At 44.6% G+C, this 14618-nt stretch overlaps 1 long non-coding RNA gene across 1 annotated transcript in view; it reads right to left on the bottom strand.

The window, feature by feature from the left end:
* LOC137633623 (uncharacterized) overlaps window positions 1–14618 on the bottom strand; it is a 187838-nt gene that overhangs the window by 2118 nt on the left and 171102 nt on the right. The window lies entirely within an intron of this gene.

Genomic DNA, 14618 nt, shown 5'->3' with positions numbered 1-14618 from the left:
TTTCAAAGAATCTTGATAAAGTCATCCACTTTTCGAAAGTTTTGCTTTCGATTTTCGTTTTTATTCACCACCAGCAGATGGAGACACTTGGACAATACTATCACTTAAATGTGTGGCCTGTTTTTGGAACATAACTAATTATTTAGACAAAATCTATACTTATACAAGTGTAACAGAGTACGTATGCATTTTAACCCTTTTACCCCCAAAAAGGACGTACTGGAGCGTTTCACAAAACTCATCCCTTTACCCCCATGGACGTACCGGTACGTCCTTGCAAAAAAATGCTATAAAAATTATCTTTTGCATATTTTTGATAATTTTTTTGAGAAACTTCAGGCATTTTCCAAGAGAATGAGACCAACCTGACCTCTCTATGATGAAAATTAAGGCTGTTAGAGCAATTTAAAAAAATATACTGCAAAATGTGCTTGAAAAAAATATACTGCAAAATGTGCTTTAAAAAGATAACCCTTGGGGGTTAAGGGTTGGAAATTTCCAAATAGGGTTAATATTAAGGTTTACTTATAGGTATTCAAGTGTCAATTTATGTTTTTGTAGCCTACATAATAACCAAAGTTCTGTTTTACAAACTTTGGAGTAAATAAAGTCGACGGTCCAACGGTCTACATTGCGAATAGTAACGAACAGAAAAACTTTTTGTTTTTTTAGATAGTTAGAAAAATGTAAGTCCTTTCTAAGTCTAGATATAATAAAAACAGTGAAATCAACCTTCTGGATATACTGTACGCATTAACTTCTCCAATTAGCAGACATTTCTTTGTATCATGAATAGAATAACCACAATTCAGATTGAATTCAAATGATTTGAAAGAAATAAAGACCAAAACAAGAGAAATATCTTGGTGATAAATTAGTTTTTCATATAAATGCATTTTCTTGACATGTATGTAGTCACTGCTGGGTAGGAATAAGTCTATTGCTCTGTGGTAGGGGTGTAACAATACAGGTGAACGCCAGACTGGGGTTCGAGTCCTGCTCAAACTCGATAGTTTCTTTGGTCGCTGCAACCTCACCATTCTTGTGAACTAAGGATGTGGGTTTTGGGGGAGCCATTAGGTCTATCTGTTAAGTCCTCAGCAGCCATTGTTTGGCCCTCCTTGGTCCTAGCTTGGATGGAGAGGGGTCCTGGGCACTGATCATATGCTCATATGGTCTCTCTAGGGCATTGTCCCGTTTGATAGGGCAATGTCACTGTCCCTTGCCTCTGCCATTCATGAGCGGCCCTTAAGCACATTCTCCTACACTGTACTTGAATGACCTGCCATTCCATAGTGTTCACTGTATTTTAGGTCAGTGAAGGAATTCTTTTATATTGGGTGAAGGTTTATGGCATGTCTTTTGTAATTTCTCCATTGCTGATTCTGTTCTGGGAATCACTTATTTCAATATCAAAATCATTACAGAATGTGCTTGCAGCCTACATAATAACCAAAGTCCTCAATGCTCTGTTTTACATATTTTGGAGTGAATAAAGTCAACGGATCAATGGTGTAGTTTGCAAATTGTGACGAGCAGGAAAACCTTTTGTTTTATTTTTATAGTTGAAATCTAATAAGTGAGCTATTTCTAAGTCTAGGAATATTAAAACAATTAATGAACTTTCTGTATATAAGCATTAACTTCTCCAATCAGAAGGCATTACTACAAAGTACACTTCATTTCTTTGTATCATGAATACGACGCCCACAATTTAGATTGAATTCTAATGATTTGAAAGATGTGCAGACTATATTAAGAATAACATTTTGGTAATAAATCTGGTTCGTATTATTATTATCATTATTACTAAGCTACAACCCTAGTTGGAAAAGCAAGATGCTATAAGCCCACGGGCTCCAAGAAGGAAAAATACCCCAGCGAGGAAAGGAAACAAGGAAATAAACTATATGAGAGGTAATAAACAATAAAAATAGAATATTTCAAGAACAGTAAAATTAGATTAAATCATATATATATATATAAACTATAAAAACTTCTAGAAGAGCTGCTTACCATAGCTAAAAAGTCTCTTCTACCCTTACCAAGAGATAAGTAGCCACTGCAGTAGTTAACCCCTTGAGTGAAGAAGAATTGTTTGGTAATCTCAGTGTTGTCAGGTGTACGAGGAAAGAGAAGAATGTGGAAAGAATAGGCTGTGACAAAAGAGAGGGATCCAATGTAGTACTGTCTGGCCAGTCAAAGGACCCAATAACTCTCTAGCAGTAGCATCTCATAAAGGAAAACATATCAATTTTGTCTTGATCGATTTTAGAATTTGGTAAATACTTGGTCCTCACATGTCAATTTGCAAATCATATCCTTACAGGAAGGAAAAAAGCTGCCAAGGTAGACTTTGATTCAATTTCAAACTACAGACTGACATGAGTCTGTCTTTGTAGAGTAGATATATATTTAGACATCTAGTTTACTTACTTCCTTATTTGATTTCCTCACTGGGCTATTTTTCCCTGTTGGAGCCCTTATAAGGCTTTTAGAATCTTGCTTTTCTGAGGGTTGTAGCTAAGCTAGTAATAATAACAATATTTGACAGTGAATACCACATCCTTATTTGATCTAAACCTGCCACTCCTGGTCAAGCCTTTTTCCTATAGTTTCCTTGGTCCTCAGACTTGATCCTTGTTAGTTCCAAATGTATCCAACATCATCGTCTCCTCTTACACCTATTGACGCAAAGGGCCTCGGTTAGATTTCACCAGTCGTCTCTATCTTGAGCTTTTAAATCACTACTTCTCTATTCATCACCTCCTTCACACTTCATACTCCTAAGCCATGTAGGCCTGGGTCTTCTAACTCTTCGAGTGCCTTATGGAGCCCAGTTACAAGTTTGGTGAACTAATCTTGAGAATAAAATTTATGAAATTATGGCAATCGGGGAAGGGACACATAGATAATGGCTCTTCTATCCCTCTCTAAATAAAGATTTCATCAAACCTCAGGGATGTCAACTGATATCTCAATGTCAGAATGTCCATGACTTGTGGGAGAGTCATTCCCTCAAATGCTAATTCTCTGTTCCTCTTTAATTGAAAATCTGGTCCTCAAGGGGCTGTCATGGTGTCACTAAATACCTCTAAAACCATTCTTGTATTCCTTCCCCAGTCAATTGTTCAAACATAGTTGATATCTCTTCTACGAAAATCTGTACAAACTGGAATTCCTTTTCTTGTAATATATAATTATTATTTAGATATTCATTGGGAGTTAACCAGTTCAGCCATCTCTATTATGTCATTTTAAAAAACTGAATTTCCACATTACCCATACACCCTACTTTGTCTTAGAGACCGTCGTCTGCGCTCGTATTCTATGGAGGTGTCGAGATAATACACCCAAACCATTACCGGATGTCTTCTGTTACATATAACCCTGTGTATTAACTTTCCTTTCAGACATAGATGTCTTACACATTAATTTTAAGACATAAATTGAAGACATAAATAAAAATTCTTATCCTTCTTCATCAACTTTATAAGAATCTATATAGTCTCAAGTTGATCTGTTTACATTTGTGTTTTTTTAATCATGATTTACAAACAAAAAAGACAGCAAACACAGATTTACTCCTCCAAAAGGTTGCGTCCATAATACTTCTAAGGAATCTATTTTGTTTAAAAGCCACTGACGTTGTCACTGCTCTGACTTCATGAGTTTTAACTTTAAGTGTAATTTCAGGTCATTCCCACCTAAGTGAGTGTGGGCTTCTCTAATTAAAAGTCTAACAAAATATGACAAGGCATTTTTCGACATTGGTGAGCGGGGCTTTTTCACTGAACACCATAAAGCCTCTGAATTACCTCGTAACATTTTGGTTCTATTCAGATAAAATTTTAGAGCCCTTACAGGGCACAAGACTCTTTCAATTTCATTCCCAACAACATCCGATAGGTTGGGAATCTCAAATGATTTAGGCCATGGATGAGATGGTCGCTCATTTTTGGCCAAGAAACCAAGCTGTAAAGAGCATACTGCCTTATTGGAGCAGAAGCCGATATTTTTGCTGAAGGCATGCACTTCAATGACTCTCTTTGTGGTAGCAAGGCTCACTAAAAAGAGTTTTGAGAGTAAGGTCTTTGAGAGATGCTGAGTTTAGAGGCTCAAATCTTTCAGATATAAGAAACTTAAGGACCACATCCAAATTCCAAGCTGAAGTAGTAATTTGATGTTCCTTGGAAGTCTCGAAAGACTTGAGAAGGTCTTGAAGATTCTTATTGTTAGACAAATCTATATTTCTGTGTCTAAACACTACAGCTAAAATGCTTCTGTATCCTTTAATAGTTGAGGCAGAAAGGCTGCGGTTATTTCTGAGATGAAGCAGGAAGTCTGCGATCTGTGCTACAGTGGTATTGGATGAGGGAACAGAGGAGGACTTGCATCAGTCTCTAAATACCTCCAATTTAGATTGGTAGATCCTGATGGTAGAGGATCTCCTAGCCCTTGCAATCGCTCTAGCTGCCTCCTTCGAAAACCCTCGAGCTCTAGAGAGTCTTTCGATAGTCTGAAGGCAGTTAGACGAAGCGCGGGGAGGCTTTGATGGAATCTTTTTATGTGAAGTTGACGAAGGAGATCCATCCGCAATGGTAAACTTCTTGGAACGTCCACCAGCCATTGATGTACCTCAGTGAACCATTCCCTTGAGGGCCAGAGGGGAGCAACCAACGTCAACCTGGTCCCTTCGTGAGAGGCGAACTTCTGAAGAACACTGTGAAGGATCTTGAATGGAGGGAAAGCATAACTAGGTGCGACCAGTCCAGTAGAAAAGCGTCTATGTGGGCTGCCTCTGGATCTGGGACTGGAGAGCAGTAAGTGGGAAGCCTCTTTGTCAAAGAATTCGCAAACAGGTCTATGGTAGGTCGACCCCAAATCCTCCATAGTTTCTCGTACACATCCTGATGAAGAGTCCACTCCGTGGAGATGACTTGCCCTCTTCTGCTGAGGCAGTCTGCTATCACATTCTTTTCTCCTTGAACAAATCTCGTCATAAGGGAGATGTTTCTTTCCCTTGACCAAATGATGAGGTCCCTTGCAGTGATGAAAAGGGAGTGAGAGTGGGTCCCTCCCTGTTTTGAGATGTAGGCTAAAGCCGTGGTATTGTCCGAGTTCACCTGTACCACCTTGTTCTGAATCAGATTCTCAAAACTTTTCAAGGCCAGATGGACTGCCAGAAGTTCCTTGTGATTTATATGAAGTCTCTTCTGATCTTTGGACCAAAGACCTGAGCATTCTAGAGTGTCTAGTGTTGCTCCCCACCCCACATCAGAAGCGTCTAAGAACAACACAGTCTGTGTTCTTGTGGGCGAAAGGGAGACCTTCCTGAAGTCTGCAATTGACATGCCACCATTTCAGACAAGTCATGATCGTTTCTGGAAGTGGAATGGACACTTCTTCTAAGCTCTTCTCCCTGTCCCAATGGTGGTTGGGGTGAAAATGGAGAGGGCGAAGATTGAGTCTTCCTACGGAGACAAACTGCTCCAGAGACGAGTGTTCCCAGTGGAGTCATCCACATTCTTACAGAGCAACTGCTCCTTTTTGATAAAGATGCATCTTTAAGAAAGCTTGCTTGAGAGTTGATGGTGATGGAAAAGCCCGAAAAGCTAGACTCCGTATCTCCATCCGCTAGGGTCAAGTTCTATCTGAGGTCCTTTAGACAGTGAATGAAGTATGACGCCCTGAGCAGCCAGTCGTCTAAGTAAAAGGAGGCTCTGACACCTGTCGAGTGCAGGAAGCTCGCCACGTTCCGCATGAGCTTCGTGAACACAAGAGGAGCAGTGCTGAGACCAAAGCACAGAACTCGAAATTGGAACACTTCCTTCCCATACACGATCCTTAGATACAGTTGGAAGGTCGGATGGATAGGGATATGGAAGTAAGCGTCCTGGAATCGAGTGAGGACATCCAATCGCTTTCCATTACTGCTGCAAGGACAGACTTGGAAGATTCCAAAGTGAACTTCGTTTTCAGGATAAACACATTGAGCGCGCTCACGTCCAGCACTGGTCTCCAACCTCCCAAGTTCTTTGGAACTAGGCAGAGGAGGTTGTAAAAGCTTATAGACTGAAGGTTTAGAAAACTTCACCACAATCCACTTCTATAACAAGAGAGACACTTGTAGTTGCAAAGCTTGTCTCCTTGCTTCCTCTCGTTATCTGGGAGAGAGAGATCTATCGGCTTTTGGACAAGAGGAGGTTTCTTTACAAAAGGTACAATGTACTCTTCCTTCAACAAGAGGACAGACCATTGGTCTGCTCCTGTTCATTCCTAAGCCTACCAGAAGATCTTCAAACTGGTTGGAGGGAAGGCAAAGATTGACTTAGTAAGACTTCTTATAGTCTTCAACCATTCTCTCAGCAAACGTAAAAACTCTCTTAGAATACCGAGAGAGCACGAATTAGTAAAAGAGGGAGTTGAGACATTCAACCTTAAATGAATTCTGAAGGAGGCGAGCGTGGGGCAGCAGGAACAAAAAGCGAAGGAAAAACTTCCTTAAAAACAGTCATGATCTTATTAAGATATAAAGACTGTTAGGCAGATCTATTTTCCTCTACTTCAGAAAAGATACCCAGAGGTACAGCTGGAAAGGAGAAATATCCTCTTCCTCCTAAGAATAAACTTCATCCAGAAGTCTATGTCTCTAATTGGTTGAGAGCCATTAAGAAGTCGCGTTGGAAAAGCTTGAAAACTATCATCAACCTGTCGATGAAGAACAGTTAGAGGTTGAAGGACGACGTCACGTCGGGACTGCATCGACTGACATCGACATCACGTCATGAATGCGGTGTCTTAAGTTTGACGTCCCGTCGTGACTGCATTGACTTTGTGACTGCAGTGACTGATCTCCAACGTCACATTGTGACTGCAGTGAATGAAGTGTCTGACGTCCAACGTCACGTCTTGACTGCATTGACTGCAGCTCGACGCTACTGCTTGACTGTAAAGACTGGCGCTTGACTATGACTGCATTAACGTTGATAGTTTCGACTGCAGTATATTAAAATTAGGATCGTGCCCACGAGGATCAGAACGTGACTAGGCAACGTTCGATCCAAAACGTCAGTAAGGATAACGGGAGCAGCACTCACATTACGACTGGAATCTCCTGACGAAATTAAAGAACTGAGACCCTGTACAGGGGTTTCGGGGGCAACAAAGCCAGACATTATAAAGGAACATTTGGCAGGTGAGTCTTCCTCCGTTGAAAGTAGACGTTCTGAACTGCTCCAATGACTGCAGCCAGGACATATATCTTGTTCTGAAGGAACCAATTTCCTCTTGATATGTCATGAAACCTGACGCCCGGATTTTAAAATGACTTTAACGTCTTCGGAGGGTGAGGAGAACTTAGTCTCACCTCTCTCAAGCTAAGGGCGAACGTTACGAGAAACTTCAACCGCAACTCGTGAGGGAACGTCTGTTCGTTGTATAAAACCTATCGTTCCCTTTGGTCTCTTTGACATTACTTCTCCCAGGGGTTGGGGAGCATGAAAGAGGTCTAGGACTGGGTGAACGGCAAGTACATACAGACGAACCCTCCGCAACACTGAACATATTTTTCGCACTTTTTTCACTGACACTCGCATTTTTTAATAATTTCACATTAGACATGAATAAAGCTGATTTCTATCTGTAGCAAGCAATTCTCCCTTAAATCAAAAGGTTAGAATTGCGAAATATGTCGTATAATGTAAGCTCATCAGTACATAATGTATCACACACGTAAAAATTAATAAACATATACATATATATATATAAGTAAAAGTGAAATATGTTATTTTCATTAGTAAAATAAATTTTTGAATATACTTACCCGATGATCATATAGCTGTCAGCTCTGCTGCCCGACAGAAAAAAACCTACGGGCGGAATACGCCAGCGATCGCTATACAGGTGGGGGTGTACATCAACAGCGCCATCTGTCGAGCAGGTACTCAAGTACTCGATGTCAACACAGAACCAATTTTCTCCTCGGTCCACTGGGTCTCTATTGGGGAGGAAGGGTGGGTCCTTTAATTTATGATCATCGGGTAAGTATATTCAAAAATTTATTTTACTAATGAAAATAACATTTTTCAATATTAAACTTACCCGATGATCATATAGCTGATTCACACCCAGGGGGGTGGGTAGAGACCAGCATATATGTTAACATTAAGAGCTAAGTATTCCGTATTTCATTTTAGCAGTTATTCAAAATAACAAACATAAAATTAATAAGTACCTGGTAAGGAAGTCTACTTGAACAATTACTCTGCCTTTTTAAGTACGTCTTCCTTACTGAGCCTCGCGATCCTCACAGGATGCTGAGCGACTCCTAGGAGCTGAAGTATGAAGGGCTGCAACCCATACTAAAGGACCTCATCAAAACCTCTAATCTAGGCGCTTCTCAAGAAAGAATTTGACCACCCGCCAAATCAACCAGGATGCGAAAGGCTTCTTAGCCTTCCGGACAACCCAAAGAACAACAATAAAAAGCATTTCAAGAGAAAGATTAAAAAGGTTATGGGATTATGGGAATGTAGTGGCTGAGCCCTCACCCACTACTGCACTCGCTGCTACGAATGGTCCCAGGGTGTAGCAGTTCTCGTAAAGAGACTGGACATCTTTAAGGTAAAATGATGCGAACACTGACTTGCTTCTCCAATAGGTTGCATCCATTACACTCTGCAGAGATCTGTTTTGTTTGAAGGCCACTGAAGTTGCGACAGCTCTAACTTCATGTGTCCTTACCTTCAGCAAAGCATGGTCCTCCTCATTCAGATGGGAATGAGCTTCTCGAATTAAAAGTCTGATATAATAAGAAACTGCATTCTTCGACATTGGTAAAGAAGGTTTCTTAATGGCGCACCATAAGGCTTCTGATTGACCACGTAATGGCTTAGTCCGTTTCAAATAGTACTTAAGGGCTCTTACCGGGCATAGTACTCTTTCTTGTTCATTTCCAACCAAATTAGCAAGGCTTGGAATATCGAACGATTTGGGCCAAGGACGAGAAGGAAGTTCGTTTTTGGCTAAGAAACCAAGCTGTAAGGAACATGTAGCCGTTTCAGATGTAAATCCAATGTTCCTGCTGAAGGCGTGTATCTCACTGACTCTTTTAGCTGTTGCTAAGCAGACGAGGAAAAGAGTTTTCAACGTGAGATCTTTTAAAGAGGCTGATTGAAGCGGTTCGAACCTTGCTGACATAAGGAACCTTAGTACCACGTCTAAGTTCCAACCTGGTGTGGCCAACTTACGCTCCTTCGAGGTCTCAAAAGACTTAAGGAGGTCCTGTAGATCTTTGTTGTTGGAAAGATCTAAGCCTCTGTGACGGAAGACTGCTGCCAACATGCTTCTGTAACCCTTGATCGTGGGAGCTGAAAGGGATCTTTCCTTCCTTAGGTATAAAAGGAAGTCAGCTATCTGAGTTACAGAGGTACTGGTTGAGGATACTGATTTGGACTTGCACCAGCTTCGGAAGACTTCCCACTTCGACTGGTAGACTTTGAGAGTGGATGTCCTCCTAGCTCTAGCAATCGCTCTGGCTGCCTCCTTCGAAAAGCCTCTAGCTCTCGAGAGTCTTTCGATAGTCTGAAGGCAGTCAGACGAAGAGCGTGGAGGTTTGGGTGTACCTTCTTTACATGCGGCTGACGCAGAAGGTCCACTCTTAGAGGAAGTGTTCTGGGAACGTCTACTAGCCATTGCAGTACCTCGGTGAACCATTCTCTCGCGGGCCAGAGGGGAGCAACCAACGTCAACCTTGTCCCTTCGTGAGAGGCGAACTTCTGCAGTACTCTGTTGACAATCTTGAACGGGGGGAACGCATAAAGGTCTAGATGGGACCAATCCAGAAGAAAGGCATCTATGTGAACTGCTGCTGGGTCCGGAATCGGTGAACAATAATTTGGGAGCCTCTTGGTCATCGAGGTTGCGAACAGATCTATGGTGGGCTGGCCCCACAATGCCCATAGTCTGTTGCATACATTCTTGTGAAGGGTCCACTCTGTTGGGATGATTTGACCCTTCCGGCTGAGGCGGTCTGCCATGACATTCATGTCGCCTTGAATGAACCTCGTTACAAGGGATATGTTTCGATCTCTTGACCAGGTGAGGAGGTCCCTTGCGATCTCGTACAACATCATCGAATAAGTCCCTCCTTGCTTGGAGATGTAAGCCAGGGCTGTGGTGTTGTCGGAGTTCACCTCCACCACCTTGCCTAGAAGGAGGGACTTGAAGCTTCTCAAGGCCAGATGAACTGCCAGTAGCTCCTTGCAGTTGATGTGTAACTCGCTTTGAACCGCATTCCACGTGCCCGAGCATTCCCGACCGTCCAACGTCGCACCCCAGCCCGTGTCCGATGCGTCCGAGAAGAGAAGGTGGTCGGGGGTCTGAACAGCCAATGGCAGACCCTCCCTGAGGAGAATGTTGTTCTTCCACCAAGTCAGTGACGACTTCATCTTCTCGGAAATAGGAACCGAGACCGCTTCTAGCGTCTTGTCCTTTCTCCAGTGAGCAGCTAAGTGAAATTGAAGGGGGCGGAGGTGGAGTCTCCCGAACGCGATGAACTGGTCCAGTGATGAAAGCGTCCCTAACAGACTCATCCACTGTCTGACTGAACATCGGTCCTTCTTCAGCATGGACTGGATGCATTCTTGGGCTTGACTGATTCTGGGGGCCGACGGAAAAGCCCGAAAAGCTTGACTCTGAATCTCCATTCCTAGGTAAACTATAGTTTGGGATGGGACGAGTTGGGACTTTTCTATATTGACCAGGAGACCCAATTCCTTGGTCAGATCTAGAGTCCACTGTAGATTCTCCAGACAGCGACGACTTGACGCAGCTCTTAAAAGCCAGTCGTCCAAATAGAGGGAGGCTCTGATGTTTGCTAAATGCAGGAATTTGGCAATATTCCTCATCAGTTTGGTAAAAACTAGAGGTGCCGTGCTTAGGCCAAAGCACAGGGCTTGGAACTGGTAGACAACCTTCCCGAAAACGAACCTTAGAAAAGGTTGGGAATCTGGGTGGATGGGGACGTGAAAGTAAGCGTCCTTTAGGTCTAACGAGACCATCCAGTCCTCCCTTTCTGACCGATGCCAGAACCGACTTTGTCGTCTCCATGGTGAACGTCTGCTTTGTGACAAAGACATTCAGAGAACTGACATCTAGCACCGGTCTCCACCCTCCTGTCTTCTTCGGCACTAAGAAGAGGCGGTTGTAAAAGCCCGGGGATTGATGGTCCCGGACTATGACTACCGCTCCCTTTTGTAGTAAGAGAGACACCTCTTGCTGTAAAGCTAGTCTCTTGTCCTCCTCTCTGTACCTGGGAGAGAGGTCGATGGGAGTTGTTGCTAGAGGGGGCTTGCGTAAGAATGGAATCTTGTACCCCTCCCTGAGTAACTTCACAGACTGTGCGTCTGCGCCCCTGTTCTCCCAGGCCTACCAGTAGTTCTTGAGCCTGGCTCCCACTGCTGTCTGAAGAGGTTGGCAGTCAGACTCTGCCTCTAGAGGACTTGGAACCCTTCTTCTTACTCCCACGTTGACTTCCGGCACGAGCACCTCCTCTGCTGGAGGCTCTGCCACGAAAGGGCGGAATGAACCTTGACGCTGGAGTGTCCATCCTGGGTCTAGGTACGGAGGGCAAAGGGGTGGTTTTGCGTGCAGATGACGCCACCAAGTCATGGGTGTCTTTCTGGATCAAGGAGGCAGCAATCTCCTTAATCAACTCTTCAGGGAAGAGACACTTCGAGAGTGGAGCAAACATAAGCTCCGACTTTTGACATGGGGTGACTCAAGCTGACAAGAAGGAGCAAAGGTGATCTCGCTTCTTGAGAACCCCAGACACGAAAGAAGCCGCAAGCTCACTAGAACCATCCCATATGGCTTTGTCCATGCAGGACATGATGAGCATGGAAGTTTCCTTATCAGAAGGGGAGGTCTTCCTGCTCAACGCTCCCAAACACCAGTCCAAGAAGTTAAAGACCTCGAATGCGCGGAAAACTCCCTTCATAAGATGGTCCATATCCGAAGGAGTCCAGCAAATCTTGGAGCGTCTCATAGCCAGCCTGCGGGGAGAGTCTACCAGACTTGAGAAGTCGCCCTGGGCAGAGGCCGGAACTCCCAAGCCGAGAACTTCTCCCGTGGCATACCAGACGCTAGATCTGGAAGCAAGCTTGACCGGGGGAAACATGAAGGATGTCTTCCCAAGTTGCTTCTTGGACTGCAACCACTCTCCCAGTACCCTTAAAGCTCTCTTGGACGAGCGAGCGAGTACGAGCTTCGTAAAGGCAGGTGCTGCTGACTGCATGCCTAAAGCGAACTCAGAGGGAGGCGAGCGTGGTGCTGCAGACACAAACTGATCCGGATATAAATCCTTGAACAGCGCAAGCACTTTCCTAAAGTCTAAGGAGGGAGGCGTAGTCTTGGGTTCTTCGATGTCCGAGTGTTGGTCGTCAAGATGTGCAGCTTCGTCATCATCAGAGATACCATCGTCTGAATGTTGAGGAGGAAGAGGCAACGGAGTGGGCTGGACGGCAGAGTCCGGCAGCACGGGTGCATGCGTGGCTGCACTGGACCCAACATCATGCCACTGTTGGTCAGTCTGAGAACTGGCAACAACCAAAGCTGAGTGGGTGCGCAAAGCGTCTACTCCCGACTGTGGAAGGATAGCGGAGACCACTGTGGGTTGCGGAGGCTGACGCACCGCGTCAAAACACGGCAGCCTAACTCCACCCTCCTGTTGTTGTGGTAGCTCACGCACGGCAACGGAGGGTTCCGTGCGTCTGTGAACGTCAGCATGCGTCTGGCAGGGTCGACTGCGCATGGGTGGAGGAGCTCTCACAGCTGGAGAGTGGGAGCAGGCAGCCTCAGCGTCTGCTGGGCGTACAACCGTGGCAGGTTGTAGGCTAACGGGTGCAGCGTCAACCTTCTCCGCACGAAACTCCTGCATAACCGCAGCTAACTGAGTCTGCATAGACTGCAGCAAAGACCACTTAGGGTCTACAAAAGCGGCAACAGACGGAGTTACTGTCCGTTGTGACTGAGGGTCTAAAACAGCGGGTGCGGCAACAGACGGAGTTACTGCCTGTTGCGGTACCACTTTGCCTCTCTTAGGAAGTGTGCAGTCGTCGGAGGACTGCAGCGAGTGCGAACTGACCCAGTGGCTACACCTGGGCCGTTGGACTAGCTCGGAAGGGACCTTACGTTTAAGAGGCCGTGAGACCTTGGTCCATCGTTTCTGTCGAGAAACCTCTTCCGCAGACGAGGAATGAATGGGCTCACTCGTCTTCTTGTGGGTGGGACGATCTAGGTAAGATACGTCCGAAACCACGGAGGGTACGTCTGTACGCTGATTAAAGCCTGTCGAACCCTTTGGTCGTACGACATTGCTTCTCCCCTGGGCTTGGGAGCTTGCAAGAGGTCCCGGACTGGGAGGACGACAGGCACGAACAGACGCACCCTCATGCGTAACACTGACACTTTTCACTGCACTGACACTCACTTCACTTCCCACTGCACTTTTACCTTTCAACTCTCTGACGTCAGCCATGAGTTGATTGCGGTCATTCGCCAATGACTCGACTCTCTCACCTAGAGCCTGAATGGCACGCATCATATCTGCCATTGAAGGTTGATGAGAGCTAGCAGGGGGATTGGGTGCAACCACTACAGGGGAAGGAATAGGTTGAGGGGCATGGGGAGAGGAAAAATCAATTGAGCGAGACGAACTCCTCCTGATCCTATCCTTCTCTAGCCTACGTGCATATTTCAGGAATTCTTGAAACCCGAATTCCGAAAGCCCAGCGCATTCCTCACATCGATCTTCCAATTGACAGGCTTTACCCCTACAATTGGAACAAACGGTGTGCGGATCGATAGAGGCCTTCGGAAGACGCCTTGAACAGTCCCTAGCGCTACATTTCCTGTACTTGGAGACTTGAGAAGGGTCAGACATCTTGAATTAGTCAAAGGGGGGAATTCAAAATCTATCCAAATCGTCAACAAATAATCCAAAATCCAAAAAAGAATGCAAGGAAGTATTGAAGATAACTTCTGCACAGCGATAGCTAATAACCAGAAATGAATACTTCACCAAATAACGTGAAAATCAATCCAGAAAACAAGAGCGTATTCAGTAGGTCTTGCCGGTGGCACGACAGAGAGAAAATTGGTTCTGCGTTGACATCGAGTACTTGAGTACCTGCTCGACAGATGGCGCTGTTGATGTACACCCCCACCTGTATAGCGATCGCTGGCGTATTCCGCCCGTAGGTTTTTTTCTGTCGGGCAGCAGAGCTGACCGCTATATGATCATCGGGTAAGTTTAATATTGAAAAATATAAAGTTAAAAAGGATGAGTGACTTGGGAGGAGACTAAAAAACTAGATCGCTAAGGACTACGTTTTCTCTCTTTCTCTCCCTGTATAGTGACTTGGGATGAGAACAAAAAACTAGAACCCGAAGGACTACGTTTTATCTCTCTCTCTCTCTCTCTCTCTCTCTCTCTCTCTCTCTCTCTCTCTCTCTCTCTCTCTCTTTCTCTCTCTCTCTCTCTCCCTCCCTTTACAGAGACTTGGGACGAGAATAAATATCTGAATCGAGAAGAGCAACGTTTCTCACTCTCAATC

Source organism: Palaemon carinicauda, chromosome 43 (assembly GCF_036898095.1).
Source record: "Palaemon carinicauda isolate YSFRI2023 chromosome 43, ASM3689809v2, whole genome shotgun sequence".
Taxonomy (NCBI): domain Eukaryota; kingdom Metazoa; phylum Arthropoda; class Malacostraca; order Decapoda; family Palaemonidae; genus Palaemon; species Palaemon carinicauda.
Note: the sequence above shows the minus strand (reverse complement) of the source record. Positions and strands in the feature narration are given on the sequence as shown.